Below are 24,247 nucleotides of genomic sequence, written 5' to 3'. Positions count from 1 at the left end.
AGCAACTACCTGGATATGACTCTGGAAGCCAGAGACGGGCAATCTGGTCTGCACCAAAACCAAGTCATCTTCATGCCTCACAACTATAGCTATCCTTCACATCCCTGATATTAGCTCTTTTCAGATTTCCTTTCCTCTAATTTACTTTTCTTTTTTTAAACTTAGATTTTTTCACAAACATATCAACATGGGAAAAAAATTCTTTACCTTGCAGACACTGTTCACTAATTTGTTTGGATTTACTCTAACTTCATAATAGCTTGTAGTGAGGTCAGTCCTATGGGGTTACATGATTGGCAGCTCTAACATATAATAGACATATTCTTTGCAGTCAGGTATACTTTTTGGAGCCACTAAAGTATTAAGAGAAAAATTCATTTCTATCCTATTAATAAATAGATTAGTTTATCTTTTGCTATGCTTTAACCAGTTATCTCAGGATGCTATTTCTTAACTGCAAAACAATAAGGAGTTGGAAGATAAAAGTGGAAAAGTTGTAGTCCATTGGATCCCTCCATGTCCACAGGCCCTGAAATTCCTCCTTGTCCTCACCATTTCTTGCGCACAGCTTCAAAACCTTTGAAAAAGTCCCAAGAGGCTGTTTTGCTCAGAAGATCACAAAGCAGGCGATGAGAAGGAAGGAGGATAGAGACATCAGAATTAAGCTGAATGTTAAAGGGATTCTGCTCGGCAATTGGGCTTATTTTAAGCCTTAGTGCTGACATTGTTAGACATCCCCCCATAAAAACACACCAACTGCTGAAAGTTCTTTAAGTCACAGAACTGGGATTTTATGCTACATTGCAAACTGCTTCAGAAAGGTGGCAGTTGTCGTGTTTTGAATGTATTCTAAATTCAAAGACATAAGGAAACTATTGTGCTTGCATTCTGTAGAACAAAGTACGTGTTGTAGAGTATATTCTTCAATAATTCAAACTTTAAAAGGTATGTCATTTCAAGCCTTAAAATAACAAAGCTACACTCTTGCAGAGGTTATACCACATGGGGGTGTTCATTTCCCTTTGTCTTAGTTGCATAAACTCAATATCAACTCTATACAGTAAATGATGTCTGCCCTATTGTCTTATATAAACACTCTTTTGTTTTTCTTCAGTGAAAAGCTGTGTTTAAAGAAAGCTCTGTATGAATTCCAATAAAGAAACTAGTGTAAGAGAACTGGATTCATAAAATGAATTAGAACAGCTCTACTGTTACATCGCCTGGTGCTGGAAAGCCAGCAAAGTCAGATAATATTTTATTTGGAGCTGAAATGAACTGTTGTGAACTCTGACAAACCAGCACTTCAAAGCATTCTGAACAAAGCATTCTGAACATACTGCCACTAGCATAAGGAAATTTATCGTGTCTAAAAGCCTGACTCTGACCCTATTTACACCATCTTTACTCTGCTGACTTCAGCTGGATGGAAGAGCAAAATTAAGTCGTTCACGGCTATCTCTGTTATCTGTGCTTTACAGACACAGGGGATAAAAAGAGGGAATCATACTTGAGATACCTATTCTACTCCCAAATAAAGCAGCTCACAAAACCCTCAGACAAAGTACTGCACATTTGGGTAACTTCATGGGTGGCCCATGCAGGAATCAAGAGAACCCATGGAAAGTAAGACGTAAGATTTGGTGATATTGCTGAATCTTTAGAAATTTATACTTTCTGGGAATGGGATAGAGCCCACATCATTACATTATGTTTATTGAACCTTAGAAATGCATCAATGTGGCTAAATTGAAACAGAAACCATGGTAAAAATATTTTAAGGCTTTAAGAAAAGATACATACTTTTACAACCTCAAGCCCATTACGGGTTTCATGGAGACCAGCATGAAGCAGCTTGACATTATTATGATGATAATTTATTAATGATTTGTATATTTCAGTACCCCTCTGGTTCTCCTGAGACAACATCAAGACTTATCTGTGTGTTGCGTTTCAAGGACATAAGGAATAGGCTTTTTTTTTCCTCATAAATCAACAGAATAACGCAATTGCTGAATGCACATAAAAGCCAGAACACAGGAAGATTGTTATAGATCAAGGTACAAATTGCATTGTTAGTTATTCCTAAATGTTCTCTTTTTGGGTCTTTACAGGGTTCTTTTTTTAATCCATCTTGTGCAGAGATGTGCTCAGTCATGGAAAACAGCCGAAAACTTGTTAAACTCCTCAATTGCACACAAACGAGTGAAAAGTAAATACAGTATAGTCACCAAGAAGGATTCCAAAGGCTTTGAATCTTTAGATGTGAAGTGTAATTCAGCTGACACATGGCATATGAAACTGAACATAAAGTAATGCAAATTGGTTACAGAAATGCAGCTCAGGAGTAAAAAGTGAAAGGGGAAAAAACACAGAGAGGCTTAATAACACTGGACACCCCATAAAACAATCATAGAAACGGGCCCGCTGCCAGTACAGCACAAATATACATGTCCATGAAGCTGATAGAGCAAAAATCCCACCAACACCCCACAGGGGAGCAGTTTTAATCTCGGCCATAGCTATGATGTCATCAAAAGCTGCTATTTCATTCCCATTCCCCCCCCCCCAAAAAAAAAATGAGCACAGCCAAGACAAATTGCACAATGAAATTGCTCTCTCTGCACTAATATTTGCCAACTACACTGTGGCTGGAATGCAGATTTGGATGAAAACAGGATGCAGTTTTGAGGAATTTATCACCATTGTGGACCATTTCAGCTTTGGGGTGACCTGTCAATGCAAAGGGAACCATCTTTATGGTTTGTTAGCACTTATCATCCCTGTCAAGAGGACCACCACAAAACCTATGCACCACTTCTATATTTTGATGTGTCTGCTCTAGCCAGTGTTACCTCCATAGCCTGCAAATTGGCAGGATTAGAGAAATTGGTGAAATTCTGTCTAGGCTAATAGCAGATTGCTGCAGTTATTCATTCAGTTAAAACACCTTTTTAAAGGTCCTTTGAGATATTTTACTTTTTAGTATCACTTCCAAGTCCCTCTAAATTCTATGAGATAACGACTCCAATGGGATTTCATTAGAAACTATTGTCTTTCTGCCATTTTTTGAACTTTTTAGACAAAACACTTTTTCATATCTCATTGTCCCTCTATCTCTAAACAAGCAGAAACACACACTGCAATGCCAAAACCATCTTACGTTTGTACATGTGAGACGTGATAACTGCTTAACCCTGCCTCTTTGCAATTAGAGCTTTGTAATACCACATTGCCTTGATAGTTTAAAAGTTCCTTTCATTGACCACTGTAATGTACTTTTGCAAATCTCTTGATGAATCCCAGGTTAGTTGAACTGCTCAATTATAGCCTTATCCTAATCCTAGTAGCTAAGCATTAATGCTAGCAACCTCCCACATCCTAATCCTGTTCCACTTGACACTGACCCCCACTCAGTCCCAAATGATGTGTGTGATAGTATTAGGAGATGCAAACAACATATTAATCAGGAATTCAACAAAAAAGGGAAAGATCTATAACAGGGAGGCAGTGAGCATTTCAGCAAAAAGACTGCTCTCTCCAGACATACACATACAGATTTAAATACATCTAAAATGAAAAATACCATAAATACATACACAAATGTGTTGAATTGTTACAAATCTTGTAACTAAGCTATTAGAAGGTGTCTTGTGTCTTGAGCATGATTTAAAACAAGAGGGAAATCCAGCCTGAGGTCAGATTGAAAGTATTAGAATTAGGCACAGACTTAGAAAATAGAAAGACTTTTATGTGTGATAGACTCCCATCCCCTATAATTCACTACAGATTGGGAAAATGATTCCTTCAGATCTGTTGCTGACAGCTTAATATTCCCAATGATAATGTTGTCAGGTGATAACACAGAGCCAGTCTATTCACTTTGATCTGAAAGGAAAGTTCGCATTGACTGCAACTTTTGGAGAGAGGTTCTGCTTGGGAAAAAAATCTCAGCTAAGCTGAAATATCACCTGAAGAGCATTTAACTGCAGTCAAGCTAGAAGTGCATCAACGTCCAAAAGGTCCAAGTTGTCTTCCCTGAACAAATCCAGAACAGTGACCAAAACTCTCTCTCCAAAAATATTACCAAGGCAGCCAAAGGCACACAAGAACAATCCTAAAGAGCCTCATACCCAGTTTTCAAAGTGAGCATTATTGTCAAATGCATTCTCTCAAATTTCAGGAACGTGTATGTATGGCTTCTAGAAACTCTTGGTTTAAACGTCTCTCCACATCTTTCCTTAGCTAACCACAAGACCAACAAAATTCCTCTAGGTTTCTATATCCATACAGCTAATATGCTTTCAATTATATTCCTGGCATGGTTAAAAAAGAATTTTGATAGTCTAAGGCCTTTATGTCAGAATAGTAAAACCATGTCTTTTAGAATGATATTGATACTGTTCTGTTACTGTCTGATGCAGTAATTACAATAGTGAAAGACTGGATTGTCCCTGTGGGTACTTAAAGAGAAGGGGAAAAGCAGCATTCCCCACCATGCATAGAGATTAAGGACAATTTTTCCCTGTCCATAGGTAAATAGTACAAAAAGAGACAAAGAAAAGTAAAGCGATGCAGGAGTACATTTCAGCCTTTGGAAAAGGCAGGAGCACAAATGTGGGGAAACCTGCAGCATGCTTGGTAGAAAAGAAATAGGATTTGAAAAATAACCTAACTGTGATGGAGATTACTATACATTAGGACTCAGGGAATAATTTGAAAATTGCTTTCAGGTATTATGTTTACTAAAATTGCTTTCCTGCCTTGACTGAACGGCAGAGTTATTATCACCTACCACACATAACAGATAAGCTGTAGCACTTGTAACTTGAGTATTATTCATATCATAAGGGTTTCATTAAGAGCTTCCATATGATACTCCAGTGTTTATACATGCACACACGTGCCCCATCGGTCTGTGTGTGCATCATCAAATTACTTTCCTTTTAATTGCAAAATTAAGGCTGGCTTTGTGCTTAATAATGGGATTCTGGAGCTATCGCTGCTGTGGGGATAAAGAGCAGCGTAAGATTAACTAGATCTGTAATTCAAAGTACTACTGTCAATGACTGTTAAATGCACTTAGAGTGGTCACTTAATTGAAAAAGAAACCAGAGCAAGCAGTCCCTTAAAACAAGCAAATTAAGTACATCACCTAAGTATAATAAACCATTTAATAACATAAGAGCTTGAACTTCAGCAAGGAGAAAGATGACTACAGCCAATTCAGTTACCAGGATCTGCTTTTGGCAGTGTAGCACAAGTGATAGATTTGGGATCTATTTCTCATTAGGTGATGAATTTGTAATTTTAACCCTAATACATCAAGTTAGTGTTGCATATTGGAAACTTGGAGTTGAAAAAAACCATATTCTTAAAGAACTGCAGCTTCATTCCTCCAAGTAGAATGGGCAAAATCTTGGTGCAGAATTCACGGTGTAATTTTCACACAGAGCACAGTGGCACCAGGACCTTCCCCTCACTGACCTCACGAGATTCATTTCTAGGGGAGTTTTGGAATTAAACTAGGAGAGTTTTGTGTTATATGTAATGTTTTAAAGTTTCTGACTTCTTAGACATACCTTCATGGGCAGCAGGATCTCTCTGAAAGTGCAGAATACCAACATCAAGAGCAGAAACAGCGCAAGCTGTCAACAGGTCTCTGTGGAGATTGTATTTGAACAAGGCATTCAATCTGCATCACATTGCCACTGAAACTGCCAGCCATCTCCAGCTGTTTTGCCTGGACTTACACTTGATTTTGTTTCTCTTGTCACCGATACAGGGGTTTTAAGTTTCGGAAACTACTATTTTTTGTCCAAGTTGACCCAACAATGGCCTAAAGGTGGTTGACTACATATTAGTATCAGCCCTTTGGGGAGTACTGTAGAAAAAGCTACAAAGATAGAGCTATCAAGTCCACATGAATCTTGGCTAAAACATGTTTCTTTCGTGTAGAGATGATAAAAGGCCTGTGGAATAAGGGTAGGTCATGCATCACCAAAAAGTACACATGAAAGTTGTCCCTTGCACAGTTCTCCCCTTTGGCAGTCCATTATTTATCGTAAATACACCTTATGTCACTACCTATGTCACTGCCACTAGCCTGTTTGTGTTAATAAAAAACAGACTGACAAAATACTGTTCTCATATTCAAGAAGAAAACATCCACTGGTTTCAGAGTTGTTCAAGGCTACCGCAACTCTGTATTTGGTTTAAATACTTACATATGCACATGCTGTGCTGCTCCAGGTTTTCTACAAACTTTTTAAAGGGTTTTTTCCACGTAGTCTTCTCTGGTGTACAATGAACTTTTCCAAACCCATACAAAAAACCCATCTAACTCACCAGATAAGATGGTATCTATGCCTTCCGAGCACTAGCAGCTTTCTCTGTTACAGGGTTCTAGAAGGGCAGGAAAAAAAGGAATTAGACAGCAAAGAACTCTAGACAGTGAGGAATAAGTTTTCCTGTCTTCCCACACACCCCTTTGTCATCCTTAGTTTATCTTATGGGTGCTGTATTGCTAAAAAAATACAGAGAAGGTATATGCTCCATTTGTGCAGCTATATAACATATGTATATGCTAAATGAATAAGAAAAATGTGGAAGATTTACTACTTTACATTATTCTTCACAGTATACTTAATTACCTGCTCTTACTTAGTATTGTTTATTAATTTGTTTACTCTTCTTACTTCTCTGGTTGCATTATTTGCATTAGTATTACCGAGAGAGCCAGTGTTACTGTTATCGAGAGGCTGGTGTTACTCAGCATGCTTTAAAACTGCACTACCTGTAATCCCACACTTAATAATGCATACGCACATGCTATTTATGTATGCCCACATCTCATGTGCGTTATATTTATGCACTCTCATAGATTAAATATGGAAACATAACATACTTCTGAAGATCTTTCCAATTTCAAGTGAGCTGGACTACTTTCTAGTTCACCTGAGGAAAACCAAGAAATATGGAGAGGAAAGTTATTATTCCCAAATCAATTTCACAAGCTCTTTCATAATGTAAATCTGACAATTCCTCTTGTCACTCTTCCATTTTTTCTTCAAACTTTCAAACCTATGATTTGCTTTCTTCCCCTCAAAACTCACCCACAGGGCTTTGGAAATGTTTCTGTTCCTGGCAGAGCTGCCAATATCTGGTGGTAACTTCTGCATGGGCAGAAGCTCCCTGCAGAGAAATGGCAACGTTTCTCTTTTCCCAGAATATTTTGTACCCTTGCTGTTCCGCTCAGTGTGCGGTTCCTGGCCAGAACAGCATTTTGTCCTATGTGTCATACACTTGAGCCCTCCTGTCTTCCTGCTTATAATCATAAGACTATTGTTAACAATAATAATGTCAACATTCTGAATTTACAAAATAAAAGGCACAGAGATTAAGTCCTTTAATTAATCCGTTGGAGGAATAATCCACACATTGCTACCAGAGATACTGAATTTTAGTGTAGGGAGGGGAAACATGGGACACGACCTTACTTAAATCGACTTCCAGAACATTTCACATTACTAAAAACTGAGTGACAACAAAACCCCACAGTGCTCTTCAGCAAACATATCGGGCATTCAGAAACAGCAGCTGCTCAGAGCAGCCCCAAGTCCACTTCATCAGCTGAGGTTGTGCTGCTCCATCCTGATGCAGGGAGATGGAGTGTCACAGATATAGTAGACACTCTCCCAAATGCAGAATGAGAAGGCATGTTACTGAGATGATTCAGACATTGGGGATTTTTCACCCATGTCCGAGTGGTTCCAAAGAATGTTTATCAATATGGTAATAGGCACTTTATATATATAAATATAGATATATCTATATAAAAACCAAGAGATTGGTGCTCTCTATGGCTATGGACATGGTAGCGTAATGTTGCACCAGCTAACACTCCTGCTCAGGTGATGCTGCTCAGTGTTTCCTTAGAAAGCACAAACCAGCTTTCTCCAGAGTGGACAGAAGTCTTTATTCTGTTGTTTAATGAGGGTTGAATTTGGTCTTTTTTCACACTCCTCCATGGCTTGCTATGAGTAAGAACATTACATCTTTTTTTAAGAGTATTTAGTCACTGTTGACTTTTCCAGTATTGGTGCCAGGATTTCTCATCTTGTTGGAAAAAAAAAAAAAACCACAGTGAAGACCCTGGCAGTGCTATAATGGAGGTTTCATGGTCACAGAAATCCTAAAATTATTGTGTATTCTTCTAACACGTGTGTTCAGGAGTGCTAAAACACTGACTTCACCCACAAGTAGCTCAGCCTTTTACAAAGTTCCACTTCCCTGCCCTCAAGAGCTTTCTGTCCTAAATGGCAAAAACAAAAGAAGCAAAAAGAACAGAGCAGAACTGAAATATATGTTTTAGAAGGGACTCTGGTCCTTTGTTTCATCATGTTGTCAGTAATTGTAAACAACTTTTATTGTGACAGTAAATTAACCAGTATGTCTGTGAGAGTACTGAAGAACAGAAAAGAATCTAATTTAGCATCTACACTGTTATACTTCCCAGTAATCAAGTCTTTCTTCTGACCTTCAGCAAAGGTTGAAAATGCCTAACAAACAACTGCTTCACAGCCTCTTACAGGAGCCAGTCCAACTTTCATTAACTCCAGTGGGAGCTGATTCAGACCCACAGTTTTATCCTGTGAAACAAACGGAATCACCTCCCGGAAAGATGGCAGCCTCCAGCTATTGATTCAGGGAGACTGTTTGTAGAACTAAATATGAATATATGTATAGTTCAAATAATAACTCAATAAGGCTGGGGAACACTTCTTACCCCTTAGCCACAGTGCATTTCTATACTGAAAATGGTTTCACTTTTATTCTGTCAATAAAGATTAACACTAGCCCTGATCCTCCAAATATTAAGAAAAACATCTTGCTTATTAAATGTATGGAAATACTTTAGACCTGGTATTCATTAATTAAAATAAGCACATTTAGGTGTGGCAGTATTAAAATAAGGGCTGTATTATTGCTACCGTTGGACTGGGAATAGTAGCTCTCCTTAGAGAGCAATGCCGGTAAGTTAGAAAAGTAATGATCCAAATATTAGGAAGACATTCCTAGGTCAGCAATAGAAAGTACAACACCTACAAACTTCAGTTCCTGAGACAAGGAGAGAATTCAGACAGCTAAAATAGTACTGAGGACCACTGAGAATGAGTAAGTATAAACGCTGCAGTGGACCAGGCAGGGGACTGGGGGTGTTTTTTGCTCTACAGCTCGGAACAGTAGGATTTGAAAGCATTTTTCCATTAAAAAAAAAAACATACACAAAATGACAACAGTGAGGCCCAGCTTTCAAGTCTACGTATAAACACCAGGGCTTGGTTTTGAAACTTGCGGTCCTTAAAACCTTATATCTTATTTTCAAACAGCATACCCCCTGCCAAGAAGTTACATTTTTTCCTCTCTTTAAATAAGCAGCTAGGGTAATGGCATGATGAACAAATTTCATTTCTTTCTGTTCAGTTTTTTCCATCTTTAATACAGCCTCCAGCAGGCCAGATGGCACCAATGCAATTGCTAGTAAGTCAATACATCTGGCTGCATTCCTGAAATGACAAATCTGATGGATAGAGCCCCAGCTCCTATACAAAGCCTCTTTTCAGAACGCTCTCCCTGGTACTTGTCTGCTTTAAGCAAAACCTAATGTGTGAAAACAAAATAAAATTGGGTTTTTTCACCACCCCGCGCTAACGTTTCATTTGCAGTGTTTTTATTAACGCTGTTCCCTTGCTGCTCTGCTTCTGTACCTCAACCCCGCTCCGCTGAGTGCTCTCATTTTGGCACAAGACGGGCTCTGTTCGAAGACCTCCCTCCTCTGGAGCTGCTAACAGTTCAAAGCAGGTTACAATAAACACTTTGGGCTTTTCTCATTAAGAGCAGCAAGATTGTTTAGGAAATTGTCCTCAAAGAAAGAACAATCTGAGGGAAGCAGGAGTGGAGCAATCGCTTCTCTTCAACCTCAATAGTCTCTCATCGGGCAAATTAGGAGGTAGAAATACATGTGACCTCTCGCCATGGTCAGAGCAGCAATCTGTCAGCGAGGCGCTGCACTAATACTGATGCTGCAATGCCAGCCATATAAGGTGTGAGGGACTCTACAGCCTTGCTCAGGGTCCCTGGATTATTTACAAGTCCACAGATAAATACCTGGAAGTGGCTGGTCAGACCAACAGAAGGCTGTGTAGCAAAACACTACGCACAACAGCACATTAGGAGTTAACTATCTCTTAGACAGCATTAGCCCTCATGTCCTGCTATTCTTATACAACTTGGAGAATCAACTAGCACCAGATAAAATACAAAAGCACAAAAAAGCACCACTCCACCGACGAATTTCTCTACCCCCGTATCTATTTCACAAAATAAAGCATAACATGAGGTGCAGTGCTCCTAATTTATGTTGTATTTATCACTGGCAGAATCCTGATGAGAAGGAAGTTATTTCTGTGTTAACTGCAGTCACTGACACAAGAAATATTGAGCAACTGACAGTTCTGAGTCACAAAACCCAAGTTACTTGACCAAGAAGTGGATCAGCTCATGAAACTTTTAAATATTAGCATTTTGCCTCCTCAGTAAACCTGATGAAGTTATTGAGATGGCTCAAGGAGTATAACTAAAGAGATACATATGTACACACAAAGATATAAGGAAATCAAAATGTAAAAATCAAGAAACTAATATTTCTGAACACTGATCTCAGTAATTAACAACTAGTGAGAAATGTGCTATGTCCGAGTGGGCTAAAGCTGAAATCGTTTCATCCCAAACAGAAGTCATGCTCCTGAGTCTTAGCAACCTTATCGTGAGCATTTCTGCCTGCAACCTGAGCTGAATACAGACTCCATCCAGAAAGCTAAGAGTGCAACAGACAAAAATTTCTGATTTATTTGGTACAGTCTTTGGCCATAAGAACAACAATGACGACAGCGAAGCTTTTCCAAGCTCTCTACTACGCACCCAGGCTGTGATTCTGTCTGAACTAGATTTTCTCCTTAAAGGGGCAAAACAATTCAGGTTGAGCATTTCAGACACCTACTGCTGCTCAGTGCTCGTCTCTAGACAAATAGCATTGGATGTTCAAGGGAAGTTCCTCTTTAAATACCCCTGCCTTATTCTTCTTCAAGGCTTTCACAATTCATTCTGTTTTAACTATATCCCACTTGAAGAATTAAGTTACTTGCACAGGAGTTTTTTGCATGCCTCAGTAATATTGAAGTTAAATCTCTGTTTAGATTAATTCATTGTGTTAGCTTTTTTTATGATTAGTAAAATGAAAATGATTAAAGCCACAGCTAGCAGTTAGGGTCTAGGATGTGTAATACAGATGTGGCACCCACCTCTCCAATTCTCTGTCAACAGGCTGGTAACGTGTGTCACAGCATCCTTGGTCTGTGTCTATTATGTGACAGGGAAAGATGGGAAAGGATTTTTATTAATCTCTTACCAGATAATGCGTGTAGCCCTGGTAGTTAGATTCACATTTTTTACATTTTTCAGTGAGCAGTGAAAATAGAATCCTTGGCCTTATCAGTAATGCATGTGCAAACAACTTGAGCATTATTTTAAAAAGAGCAGTGCAAAAAATACTTCAAATACTTCAAATATCAGCAACCAGCAATAAGAACCATCACTTTACCATACAAGCTAGAATATAAGTATCTATACACAAATATACACACATAGTTTTCAATACATATTTCACATCATTATTGGCAGTAGTGAAGACGTTCAGAGACTCGTTTGGGCATCTTTTCAGGCTCCTTCTCCTAAATCTGATCTGAAGAGATTCATGCTTAGGTAGCACCTTTGTATCCTTGCACTGAGCTTTCCTCTTGTAAGTAGGACTAGTAAAAGAACCTATTATGATCTTCTGCTGCTTCTGATATATTTAATGTGGTGCAATCAATAAAAATGTCACGCCTGCATAACCGCCCTGTCTTCTGAGGAATGAACATATGTGTGCCTACACAATATAGTGCTAAGCTACTGTTATCTAAACATCACCAACCATTAGAGACAACTATATGACTATTTTCTAAATATTTTAACCTAAAAGTTTAAAACTAGCTATCATTATGAGGAAAGTGTTTAGAAGAGGAGAATTAAGTATAGGAGCATCAAGTACAACAGGCTCTAGGAATGGAAAAATGAACATGGAGAGTGAAAAGGCCTTATTCTCCTTGGCTATGCATCATAGTTCTCCCACTGTCTTTGGTTGTCATTTCGTAATCATTATTTCACCTTGCAACCTACTGTAGGTATTAGTTATTTGACCTTTAGATTCCTTTAATCTCTCCAGGTTTGATCTCTAGTGTCTTTTGAGAAGAAGACATTATATGTGGATAAATATTTTTCACTTTCCCCTTCATTCTTATCAAATGACACATTTTAAATTGCCTCATTCTTCCATGCAAATTTGCCTACCACTGTAATCACTTCACAGAGTTAAATGATGTAATATCAGAACATTTAAAAATAGCACGAATGATCTGTAAAACTAAAAATAGAGAACCCTTTTGAAAGATCTTCCAGTTATGGAGAGCCCAAATTATTCAAATTTGGAAATATATTTTAAGCAAACCTGGGTACGTTGTACAGTCAGTAATTTTTTACCACCTTCATTTTGCCTAAGCTAGCCACATTCCATTTTGATCTTCTCAAATCAAAACTTCTCTGGCCTTGTCACCCTGCTTAGCTTACTTAGTGAAAAAGCACTGAGAAATTGCTCTGTTTTTGAATATTTATCTGTTGAGTCATATATTAAAGCTTAAAGCATAATGATTGAGAGGGACTCTCAACAGATTAAGTCACCTTTAGGGATTTGGCACAGATGAGGGAGAAAAAGATAGCAGACTAGCTGTGTTTCGAAAGAAGTCGGGGGGGGAAAAGCAAAGCAAAGCAAAGCAAAGCAACTACCTTGAATGCGTCAAAAGTAAGATGAACATGAAAATCCGTGCTTTCTAGGCCCTTAAATCCCATTTGGGCTTTTTTACTTTTTAAATCTGCCCTTAGATATTAAGGTGATAGGAGCTGTGGAAAACAGATGGTATCCAGCCCCAGGGGTTCTAATTACTAGAAAATTAGCATAGCTGAACATGACATGATCCAGGTGAGCAGATATTGTACTTTAAAGTTTGAGCATTATTCAAAATAATAAACAATATATTGAAAAAGAATTGTTTTCTGATTAAGTAACTGGACAGAGACTCCGGAGATCGTTACTGTTGTTTCCAGATTTGATAACGGGACTTGCTTGACTTTCCTGTATGCTACTGAGAGCAGAGCAGCATCAGCCTCAGCTGGATCCTCTAGCCTTTACAATAACATTATTATTAATAGAAATCAGTCCCAGCTATATTAGCAATGCAAACATATCTGAACTTTGGCCAGTTGTATTAGGATTTGATGCCGGTGTGGAGAAAACCAGTAATCCCACTGTCATTTATTCCTAAAACATTTAATTAGGTAGTTCTATGCAGGCGCTGTGGCTTTATCATATCACAGGGATCCACCATCATTAACAAAGGTAATGACGGTTCATCTTCTCCCACAGGATCATCCCACCAGCTCTGAAAGCTTCATCTCTCATTTTCTAGTCTGAGTTGAGCTAGGCAGCTATGAGAGGGGCTGCGTGATTTGGAAGATCACTCTGTAGAAAAACTTTGTGCTCAATAAGCAGATGCACACACATAACCAATGCAGTTTCTACCTGAGGTCTGATGCATAAGGTTTTATTCTATAGAAGAGATGCTACTGAAATCACATTTTGGGCCTTTGTCTGCTTGAGTTGATGTTCTTAAAGCACTGGGTCCTAGCTACTTTTATCCCTGGATTTCAGCAAATCACACAAGACAGATCATCAGTTTCAACTCACACAGGCTGACATTTGGAGGGCTTCTGAGCTCTTTGTGCAGCAAAGTGTAGCGAGTATGAGAGTGCTGTCTCTTTAGATGAAGAATAAGTGTCCTGGATTCATATGTCCTCCTTAACGAAAAGTGTTTCTTGGCACCTGATACCCTGGTATATCTGTGTAATAGATACTGTGTTATCAATGCTACTCAGCATAAAGGAGGCTATTGTTTGGGGTGTATAAGTAGTTATAAATATTAAATTATTTTCAAAAAAAAAGGTTCTTTAAAAATATCTAGCATATATGAACATAAAAACCAAGTATGTGTCCCACAATTTTGGGTTGCATTTTAAGAGGAAACAGAAAACTGGAGATCATATTTAGACAAGAGCAACCTGTCGCCATTATAAATAAAGGTGCTTTTCAAGGTCCATTAAACACTAATCATACCTTAGATTAAGGGGAGAAGGGGGAAGCACAGGTCTAAGATTGTTTAAAGGGTATATTCCATACTATTAAGAAATTTAAGACAGAAACAGGTCAGGCTGAGTTCTGTTTAATTTAAAAGATACTCATCTCAAGCTTTAGTCAGAGGTCTCAGGATACGAGACATCTTTCTTATAACAGTGCTCAGAGGAAAGAGTAAGGAGAAAGAATTTCAGGAGAAGAAAGAGGAATGAAGTCCTGGTTTGGGACTAATTTTCTTCATTTCCCCCCAAAACACAGTTTATGAGTAAATTCTACTATTATTCTCACAAATTCCCAAGTTACTAATCTAAAACCTATATTGAAGATATATTTATCCTCCCCTAATTTATCAATTGAGTTGTCTCAAGGTGTACTATGTAACACCCTTCTGGGCAAGTTCTCCTTGTCTCCAGGTGTATTTTTCTTACACTGCTTCAGCATTTGCATAGCTCATCCAGGCAGTGACAGCCTGCACCCCTGCATGCATACATTACTGTAGTCTGCTCCCCAAGGCATGCTCTGATATCACATACATCACTGCACTGTCAAATAGGAGTATTGTCTTCTACTGAAAACAGTGTCTCCAACTACAATACAGAGTTTGCAGCAATAGCAATTTGAAATACAGCACAGTGATGAAGTTCTTTGATCGAATTTTGTTGATGGAGATAAGCAATAAACATTTTAGCCTTACTTTAATGGAGAGGATCTAACGATTTAGTGTAAAATGCTGGCATCATTTTTGGAGGAACAGGTAAGGTATCCAAGAGCTACCAGTCACCCAAGCCAACTGGCACCCTTCTCCCTTCCACCCTCAACACAAAGCAATCACTCAGTCAATCATCCTATTTGGATAACAGCCCATACCACCTCTGCTGGCAATGCGTTCAATGGCTGGGTCCAAACCCCAGTCAGGCCCAAAAGTCTCTCCCCACATCCAACCCTGCCTCACCAGGCTGGGTTGCTGCAGCCCCTACCCAACTCCCCATCCTCTGCAAAGACTTAACCAGTGCTGAGGCGATTCCAGATTTCTGCTTCGTTGGCTGGGTGAAATAATCTCAAAACAAGGTCAGAGAGGAAAATGTCACCTTTGAAATGGAAGGAGGTTTCTGTAGCACATTCTTGCGTAATGTAAACAACAATGACACTAGAGACAGCAAAAGTTTGCAGCTGTATTATAAACCCTCTTCCATCCCCCCTGCCTAGGATAAGTCATCCAAACAAGCCCTGGCAGTTTTGACTGCTCAAGAAACTTTACGGCTGAGAGCTGCTCAGATGATTTACTGCTACGTCCCCTTTTTCCCCTCGAGCTTGCACTAAACTAGAAACTCAGAATTGTTTAATGGAGGACAGCATGGTCGCCTTCCCCCCCCCTTTTCTCCTTCTCATGAGAAAACTTGTTTTATAGTTCTTGTGAAAGAATTTGTGATGTCTGATTACAACATGGAGCTATAAATCCAAGTCTTAAAAACAGCGCCTCTCTTTCTATTTTTTCATGCTCAGCAATAACACACTTGTTTTAATGAGCCAACCGTCTAGGTATGAGAACACACGACTGCTGAGAGGGAGAGAAGATAAGACAAAACGCCCCGCTGCATCCCTGACGTTGTCGTGATGGATGCTGTTCTAGCAGAGCACGTAGCCAATACTCAAAGCTGTTTATAAGCTTTAGGCCACTTAGTTTCTGCTTGTGAAACAGCCTGACAAATGAAGCCAAAACCAGGCCCTGATTCACTAAGGTACTTCAGAAGAGATGTAATTTCAAGTGAATTGCCTTCATTGGTCAGAGATTTAATTATGGAAATATTACAAGGCTCTTACTTAACCGTTCACTTAGGCTATGAAAATAATATAGGAAAAATAATTGTTTCTGTACTAACTTAAGTAGAAGACAACATCAAAGGAAACTCAACCACCCCTTTTAGGGGAACAGGTGTAAAGATAAATAAAATCTAGGCAAGAAATGAAACTCGCCCACCTGGTCTCACAACCCAAATCCTGCTAAACCTGAGGATGGTCTCACAACTGCTCTTTCCAAAGCCAATCTATGCACAGTCCTTCACTTTAACAAGCCATCCCACAGTCACCATCTGTCACAATCTTCTCCTCAGGTTCTTCGCTGATACCACCACCGGATTCCCTACCAGTGGTGACTGCACCAGTGCAATGGTCTCTTGACGGTACGGTTGCCCAGGGAAGGAGATGCACTTAAGACATGTCACTCACCCCTTCTCAGCCTTGGATTTGTCAAGCAGGTTGGGAGAGACATAACTTTGTCTTGTCCACAGACTGGGCTTCACTTGCAGCAGGTCATAGAATCACAGAACGCCAGACTGGTTTGTACTGGAAGCTCATCCAGTTCCAACCCCTGCCACAGGCAGGGACACCTTCCACTAGAGCAGCTTGCTCCAAGCCCCTGTGTCCAACCTGCCCTTGAACACTGCCAGGGATGGGGCAGCCACAGCTTCTCTGGGCACCCTGTGCCAGCGCCTCAGCACCCTCCCAGGGAAGAGCTTCTGCCTAAGAGTTCATCTCAGTCTCCCCTCTGGCACGTTAAAGCCATTCCCCTTGGCCTGTCCCTACATCCCTTGTCCCAAGCCCCTCTCCAGGTTTCCTGCAGCCCCTTTAGGCACTGGAGCTGCTCTCAGGTCTCCCCTTCAGGAGCCTTCTCTTCTCCAGGCTGACCCAGCCCAGCTCTCTCAGCCTGGCTCCAGAGCAGAGCTGCTCCAGCCCTCGCAGCATCTCCATGGCTTCCTCTGGACTCACTGCAACAGCTCCACGTCCCTCTTGTGTTGAGGGCCCCAGGGCAGAGGGGGGAGAATCCCCTTCATGACCTGCTGCTCATGCTCTGGGGGTGCAGCACAGCACACGATGGGGTTCTGGGCTCATTCACATGCTGATGCAAGGTCATGGGCAGCTTCTCATCAACCAACATCCCCAAGTCCTCCTCAGGGCTGTTCTCAATCCAGTCTCTGCCCAGCCTGTGTTTGTGCTGGCAATTGCCCTGACCCATGTGCAGCATCTTGCACTTGGCCTTGTTGAACTGCATGAGGCTTCCCTAAGCTTTTGCCCCAGAAGGGTGCTCTGAGCACCCACTCCTCAGCGCAGACCAGCCCCTTTCCCTTCTCTGGCTGCTGGGACTGCACCAGCCGGGTCCAGCTGCAAGCATGAGAGACTGTTTATTACATCAGCATTTTGCAGTGGCTGCAAATACAGGGCTGGTTCGACTGCCACTGGCATCCCAAGGCAATACACTAAGTGAAGAGTATTTGCTGTTGGATTGTTCTGAAGTGTCCCATATTTCATGGCATTCTGCCCCCCTGCCTCTTGCTAGATATAGTAAGAATCAAAATGTCACAGGAGGTATTTAACTGCTGTTCAGACACACGTCTACAAGCAAACACCAGCAGGTACAGACACTTCTGGCATACAGGCAAACTTAATGAGCACAACTAACAGAGACCAACAGAAGACGGTAAGCGACAAAGGCAATGGGACCTGTATTTAAACACAACCCAGTATGCAAGTCATTTCTGGTTTGCATTCCTAGGCCAGTATGCTTGTCTCTAGTCGAAATAAGACTTAGCAAGAATGAACTTGAAATAAAAAAATCGCTTCCTACAAAAGAAACCCTGACAAGTGAATGTAAGTGCTGTAGCTGAGACCATGGAAGGACAAAAGCAAGAGGCAACCTCTACCAATTGTATGACTTAATCAACCAAGGAAATCTTTCAAACCCAGGGAAAAAACCCAAGAATACCACTTAGAAGCCTTGTTTTGGAAGGTTTTCTAGACACCGGTCCATGGAACTTTCAGGCAACCCTGCTCTGGAACAAAGTTTACGCTAGCTGATGGTGTATGTGATATTGCACACATGGGTGTGCCTTGCAGCTTTCCTCTTCCTCCCTGGGACATTGCCAACTTTATTGAATGCTTATATGTGAGAGAGATGGATTATATTTTACAGCAAATTGTTCTCCTGAAAGTGTATGACCAACAGATATATGTCAAGAAGCTAAGGTGCAAAGGCTGGTCACATCACATATTTCTAATAGCGATATATTTTCTCTTTCTTAGCATTTTTTCCAAAGAGATGGAGCAAGAATAGCAGAAGGAGAACAGGTCAAATGAAAATCTCATGTTTTCAAACTCTTTTTCTGTACTAGGAGAGAAAGAAAGGAAGACAGCGTTGCTCTACCAATAGCAGGCAGGGCTGCAAAAGGAAGAAGCTGTTCAACACCTATAGATCTGCATTGGAGCATTTTTCCCCCCTTCATTTCTCACTGAACAAAATACTTCAATTTCAGTTCAAAATATTTCAGGCTGGCTTCTGAAAAGTGAAAAATGACAGTTTTCCTTTACCAGTATCAGGTTTTTCTCTTCTCTTCTTTGTTCTTTCCCTCTCCAGAAAAGATGAAGCCGTACGGGATACTAGAAATGCAAGAAAATCCAACTTTTTTGTTTCTGTAAGATTTTTTTCGTTAGCAGAAATTACAAATATCAAGCTGGTGTTAAAAGTGCATTGAAAAAACCTGCTTTTAATGCTTAATTTCTCATTTAGAGTCTTTTTAAAAGTCAAGTACTTTACATGTAGATACATTTGAGTAAGATATAATCTTTCAAGTAGTATCCACAAAACAAGTGTATTCAAACTGATGATTTTATTCAATGAGGTTTTCATTCAGCTCTAAATAGCACAGAGGTCTTGGGGGAATAACTTGTTTATTTTTCTATTCCATGTGACAAGTGCTTGACTGCATCATGGCTTTCACAGTTGGTACTAATGATTTATGTTTCAGATTCATATACAGCGAATAGCTTTAGAAACAATGGGGCTGACCTTTCTGGTTAAGAAGTATCAATTAAATAGTAATGCTTATTTATTTAACAGAAAAACCACTGTGCCTGAAACTTGCCATGGTTTACAGATTGCATTTGAAATGAAAACTCAGAGTTACAATTTGAATCTAAACCCAGGCCTGAGTTTGATTCAGAGAAAGCAAAACAAAAACTCCTTAAACTGTTTGTAAGACACTTCTGTTAAATAAGAGATCTTGCAAGAACAGCTTTGATATTGAGTTTTCAGAAGCCTCCAATGATATTTATTTGTGACTCTGAGCCAAAATCGCAAATGACTTTTGAATTTCAGAATCGAAATTGAGTCCTTGTGAAATTTAAAGAGATTCTTAAATAAGGTCTTGTATCTGGTGTCTGTAGACAATTCGGTCTTTCTTAATTTTTTGGGTTTTTTTTAAAGCAGTAACGGGATACAAAAGATACGCAGGATTTTGTTTTTAATTCAGTCTTTTTTTGTCATTTTTGATTTGATACCTTGGAACTCTACTCTAAATGCAGCAGAAAAAGAAAAGTCACATGCCAAAAGCAAGTAGGGGCTGAGACTGCAGGTATGGAGGATCCCACAGAGCTTTGAAGAGCAGGGAGATGTTCAGAGCAGAGATTTAGCATCTTGAAAAAAGAGGAGCTCTAGTAAGTAATATAGCAGGAGGTTGCTGTCCTCTCATAGATGAGCCATGAGAGGGGGTATGCATGTATATGTGTGAGCTTGAATTCACATCCAGATCAAGCTTTTGGCTGTGGTACCATTGCCCATATGCAGGAGTGGCTAATAATACACACAGTGGTGCCGTGTCTGACACCTGCAAGAGCAGAATCCTTAGAGCAGAATCCTTAAACAGTTTGTGTGTATATAGATATATATAAACATCATATACGTATATGGGAGGGTAAGAGCAAAATATATATATACACACACACACATATATGTAGGTACACACCGGATCTGGACTACCTAGGTAGCCTCCCAGGCCAACTATGTGTAAAGAATAAGCCCTCTGTATGAATAGCTTTAGCATTAGCTAAAGTAAAATCTAGGGCTTTTAAGGAAGGTTTAGTATTAAAAAAACAAAGCAAGAACAACAAAAGATGTACAAAGAATTCAGAATTAACGATCCAAGAAGTCAGGGATAACATCACTTTGGGAAACGCTATAAGGAAAGAAGAAACATTGCAGGCTGGGAAAAACCAGCATGCCTCTTAGGAAGGGAAACCGTTAAAGTAAACAAGATTCTCTCATTACAAAAGTATTTGAACAATGGTTAGTTTCAGTTTAGCTGCTGAACTTTTAGACGACTGGGTGTATTCGGACCACAAGGTGTACCAGCCTTAAAAAGCCATCCATCAAGCAAGGCGAGCTGATCGGTTTTGCATTTGCTAGTCGAGCTTTTTGACTTCAGCTGCACAGTTTCAAATTGGGAACTGTCAGGACTCTGGTTTTAGCCTGGATCTGCAACCTTTAGAGTTCAGTATCGTTTCCTGCATCCCACCGCTACCATCCCCCGCACCTTTCATAACATACACTTTAACTTGCAACCGCTTAAATATGCTGCAGCACACATTTCTGGCTCCCAAGGAAAACATTAGGGAGTGGGTGTGCTTCCTTCGGATTGTATTGTGCTTAAAGATAAGCCAAACAGAAAACAAAGAGCACATTATAAGCAACTGGAATAGCAGCTTCTGAGGTTTCCAACACTTAAATAAGTTTGAAGTGAAGTGGATATTAATGACAAACAGATCTTTCTTGATTAATAACCGCACAACTGCTTTTCACTGGATGAATCAGGAGAGCACAGACCTTAATGATAACAACGCATTTGGCCACAGCTATGCTTGTGCTGTTAGGCAATGAGGTGAAAGTCAGTAGCACACGTCTACTGTAGGAAATACAACCTAGGATACAGATATAGAGGTAAACTTACCTAGGTAAGTTGGATAACAGGTTTGTTACCTTTCAATGCGTATCAGAGCTCCACAAAGCCTTCCAAGAAGCTGGTCCACTGGAGTGGAACATTAAGTAGGTGTGATGTGCTAAGCAGGATGTCCTCTAAATGGGAGCATATCATGCATTTACCTGTGTTGCATAAAGTCTTCCATTATAAAGGAGTCTAACAAGCTTTTCTCAAAAAAAACTCCTCTCCCACCTCTGATATTTGCAAAAAGCTTCTGACTCTTGGCAAGCAGAGAATCTCTGAGTTAGAAAAAGACCTTTTCATTGGCTATCATTCTTTTTGGTTCATGTTGATATAGAATTGCTAAAAATCTCTATTTCCTTTCTCTAGCCTGCCAAAATAGCAATTAAATGCAAAAGGTGGCTGATTAAAGTCTCAAAGCAACACAAACCTTGGCATGATTTTAGCTTTAAGATAGTCTCTGCAAGTTAAACCATTTGTTTTAAAGTCCATTATCTGGAACATACTGCCTAAGAACAGCATGTAACACACAGGGAAGATTAAGAGCAATGGCTTAGAAGAGAACTGTTCACCCACGAAGTCTTCTTAACCTACAAAGACTACATTCAGATCTGGTTTTGGTTTTGGGGTTTTTTTGAAGGAATTATCATAAAGAAGTTCTCAGAACCTTACTTTACTATGAGGATGCGTAGAATAATTTGTCATCAGCTGAATAATTGCTTGCTGAGACAGCACAGAAGTTGAGGGTAATGTGGCTCTATAGGGCTATTTCCCAAGGAATAACTATACTAGAATTAACAGAAAGGGTAGGAGCTTACTATGTTATTTTTTCCCCAATATAGAAGTCTGGATAATGCCAATGTTGTCACTCTGAACTGTCTGCTGGCTTATCAAGGTGGGAATAGCAGAACTGGCCTCTGTAGACATTCTGTCAAAGCTGTCCCCAAGTCAGCATTAGCACTGCAAATGATGTGGCATTCATCTAGTGACAGCAACAAATCAACCATGGAAAGATATAGAGATTTCTAGAAATACTGCACAAATACTTCTTCTGAAGCACTCACCTAATTAGGAATATCCAGAGATTTTTAGTGTCCCTGTATCCACATTTGAGTTAACACATTTGAGATCAGAACTGGTTTGTAAATGCAGATCTATGCACCTCCATCGCTCAGGAGTGGGAAAACCATGAACATCTCTGCATGAGCCAGGTACAAGAAATCACACAGAAGTCAATCAAGTAATTCATCTAGCACTGCTTTAAAAAATCACATGCATTAGAAGGCACAAAATATGAAAACCCCACAGGCTTATGCTCCAGAGCAACTGGTCTGCCCTGGTTTTAAATACAATGTGGGAAAAGATGAGAAACAAAGTTAACCCACAAACCGACTCTCATATTTCTCTTACGTGCTATCTTAATCCAAACCAGCATAGAAACATAAATCTCCTGGTTTGGGTTTGATTTGATATTTTTTTAATAACAGTTCATAAATGCAAGCCATGAAGAAGGACAAAGTGGGGAAGAACACAAAAGCAGTGGATAATTTGGTTACATACCTTATGAGTGCTCAAAGTACATTTTATATCTTGTAATTCAGGTAATTAAGTGTCAGATAATCCACGTAGACTCTGCTTTGGCCATATTACAGGGATAATATTGTCACAAGAATGATTAAGAACAACTGGCACAGTATAATACACAGCTCTTTTCAGACTGCCAATACCCAAAAGTGGGGAAAAGACCCAAAAATGCACATTTTAAATTAATGACATAGGAAATCTTAAATGCCATGGATTTAACTGCATTCGAAGGAACAGCATTCCTTATAACCTATGTTTCAAAGTTCTGCTAGGCTGAGACAAAAACTGACTTTGAAAAGCAAGATGTCACAGAGAACTCAGGAAGGAAAGTACTAGGATTAGAGGCAAACCACTTTTTCCTAATGCTACAAAAACTGGTTTGTGTCCAAACATTTATCATGGGCGATATCGGAAGAACCTTTCTTGCCAGCATACACCAATTCTCCTACAAAGTCAAAATCACTGATGTGATAAAGGACATTGGATCTATCATTTTCAGCAGGAAATCCTAAAGAAAATACATCTATGTAAAACTCAGCATCTAAATTTGGCTTTTATAACTTCTTATAACTATGTTGTTTCTTTAACATCTGGAGATCTTACTCATTTCATCCTTTTAGATGACCTCCCACACCCGTAATTCTATAATATGTTTGGTATTTTTAAGAAAACTTAAAGCACCAATGTTTAGAGTGATTACATGAACTTCAGGCCTCATTAGAGGAAAAGGTTGCTGCTCATTGTTACAAGAAAGCTTTCCAAACATAAACTCTAAAGTTCTAAGCATCAGAAGCTTAGTAAGAGAGATCTGTCTGCGTATCCTGGGCTGCATAAAAAGGAGCGTGACCAGCAGGTCGAAGGAGGTGATCCTGCCCCTCTACTCTGCTCTTGTGAGACCTCACCTGGAGCATTGTGTGCAGTTCTGGTGTCCTCAACATAAAAAGGACATGGAACTGTTGGAACAAGTCCAGAGGAGGCCACGAGGATGATCAGGGACTGGAGCACCTCCTGTATGAAGACAGGCTGAGAAAGTTGGGGCTGTTCAGCCTGGAGAAGAGAAGGCTGCGTGGAGACCTCAGAGCAGCCTTCCAGTATCTGAAGGGGGCCTATAGGGATGCTGGGGCGTGACTCTTCATTAGGGACTGTAGTGACAGGACAAGGGGTAACGGGTTCAAACTTAAACAGGGGAAGTTTAGATTGGATATAAGGAGGAAATTCTTTCCTGTGAGGGTGGTGAAGCACTGGAATGGGTTGCCCAGGGAAGCTGTGAATACTCCATCTATGGTGGTTAAGGCCAGGTTGGACAGAGCCTTGGGTGAGATGGTTTAGTGTGAGGTGTCCCTGCCCCTGGCAGGGGGGTTGGAACTGGGTGATCTTAAGGTCCTTTCCAACCCTAGCTATTCTATGATTCTATGATCTCAGATTTTAGCTGGTCTAGCACCTGGTTAAATATTAGGGATAGGGAGGACAGACAAGACGTTTTACATATCCAGGTTTAGCAATATTCATCTTATTCATGCAGACTTAATTTTTATTCTCAGAGCAGAAAATATTT

At 39.9% G+C, this 24,247-nt stretch overlaps 1 long non-coding RNA gene across 1 annotated transcript in view; it reads right to left on the bottom strand.

Moving 5' to 3' along the window:
• Positions 1–7,206, bottom strand: part of LOC133272023 (uncharacterized) — an 81,165-nt gene extending 73,959 nt beyond the window's left edge. Inside the window, exon 1 of the long non-coding RNA XR_009744325.1 lies at positions 7,113–7,206. This is a non-coding gene — a long non-coding RNA (uncharacterized LOC133272023). The remainder of the gene's footprint in view (positions 1–7,112) is intronic.
• Between the last annotated feature and the right edge of the window lie 17,041 nt (positions 7,207–24,247).

This window comes from Pezoporus flaviventris, unplaced genomic scaffold (genome assembly GCF_033815535.1).
Source record: "Pezoporus flaviventris isolate CSIRO_AGI_PZ_B2104156 unplaced genomic scaffold, CSIRO_AGI_Pfla_v1 ptg000029l, whole genome shotgun sequence".
Taxonomy (NCBI): domain Eukaryota; kingdom Metazoa; phylum Chordata; class Aves; order Psittaciformes; family Psittacidae; genus Pezoporus; species Pezoporus flaviventris.
Note: the sequence above shows the minus strand (reverse complement) of the source record. Positions and strands in the feature narration are given on the sequence as shown.